The sequence below is a fragment of the Mus caroli genome, chromosome X (assembly GCF_900094665.2).
Source record: "Mus caroli chromosome X, CAROLI_EIJ_v1.1, whole genome shotgun sequence".
Classification (NCBI taxonomy): domain Eukaryota; kingdom Metazoa; phylum Chordata; class Mammalia; order Rodentia; family Muridae; genus Mus; species Mus caroli.
Genome location: NC_034589.1, coordinates 29,521,284 through 29,523,019, shown reverse-complemented (window position 1 = coordinate 29,523,019; position 1,736 = coordinate 29,521,284).

Here is a 1,736-nt window from a genome sequence, read left to right as displayed (position 1 = left end):
CCTCCCAAGACGCAGACCTTCAGCAAAGCAGTAGGGGTTGGATCCCATCACTAATGGATTTAGGAAGAAAAAGAAATACATTTAAAGATTCTTTCTAGTTCACAGGGGGTTAGGAAACGAAGATCAAGTTTATGCAAGAAAAATGACCAACCCACTACAGGGACAGTCTGAGTTCACACTCTTAACCATCAGCTTGCCTTGATTTAGAATCACTGGGGAGCCCGGGGGACTGTTATGTATGTTTCTAATGGAGGTTTCCAGAGAGAATTAAATGAGGGAGGTTAGTGCACCATGGATATGGGTGGCAGAATCTAGAGGCCTGGATGGCATAAAGGGGGAGGAATTCCTGTTTATTTCCCTCCTGACTCATCATGATACAAACTGAAGTTCTTGGCCATGTCTTCCCTAGACTGATGGATGGACACCACTGAAACCATGAGCCAAAGTAAATCCTTCTGTGAGGCCTTTTGCCAGAAAGGTGAAAAAGATAACGGAAACCTAGTCCATTCATGACACCACTGCAGTATCCACCACTGGACTTTCCCTTTAACCAGCTTGCCTCATCAGTGTTGAACTACAAACTTAGTCTTGACACATCTGCTTCTGCTTCTGCTGCTGCTGCTGCTGCTGCTGGAGAGGCTCTGCCTTTTGAAGTCATGCATCTGGGGGGACATCCCCAAATTCTGGAAGAGGCGTCATATTCAGGGAAGGACATTAGTATGTTAGCCTTGTCATAACAACATTCCACAGACTGAGTGGATTTAACAACAAAAGTTTATTTTCCCACAGTTATGAAAGTTAGAAGTCCAAGATCAAGGTGCCAGCATGTTTGAGTTCCTCCTGAGGGGGTCTTTCTCTGTCTCTGTCTCTCTCTTTCTCTCTCTGTCTCTCTCTGTCTCTCTCTGTCTCTCTTTCTCTTTTGCTGTGTACTTACATGGTCCTTTGTCTTCACATAGAGAAGACATTAGTTGGATTGGATTAAGACCCACCCTGATAGCTTTATTTTTAAGGATTTGTCTCCAAATACAGTGACATTTTAAATGCTAGGGGTTAATGATTTCAACACTGAATTTGAAGATGGTGATGTAAGTCAGCTTATAAAAAGGACCAATGTTTAGTTCCCTGAGATTCCTGCCCTGTCTTGAGCACTGCTGGTTTAAAATGGCTTACTAATTTCTTCTCTCCATATCTGCAAAAGGCAAGCCAGGCTATCCAATCTCCTACAGTCTTAACCATTACCAGCTACATTTTACCCAGAATACTTTGTAGCTGCATTTAACCCAAGTAAAACATAGAATTCTTATACATCTAGATATGACAGTTTCTTAGATAAGCTTTTAGACTTCAAATTGATCCATCAAATGGCAGTTCATTCCCACATGAATTTCAACTCAAGACCCAAGGACCAGGTGACTATCATGATCCTCAAGATGAGCTTTGGAATGCCAGCTCTCTGCACTGGCTTTGAGATGTTCACAGTGTATATGTTCACTGTTGATGTAGAAAGGCCAAGCTACATATAAATGCCATGCTTTAATGATCAGAAATGTATTTTTCTTTTTTTTTGATTTTTAATATTTTTATTACATATTTTCCTCAATTACATTTCCAATGCTATCCCAAAAGTCCCCCATAGCGCCTCCCACTTCCCTACCCACCCATTCCCATTCTTTTGGCCCTGGCATTCCCCTATATTGGGGCATATAAAGTTTGCAAGTCCAATGGGCCTCTCTTTC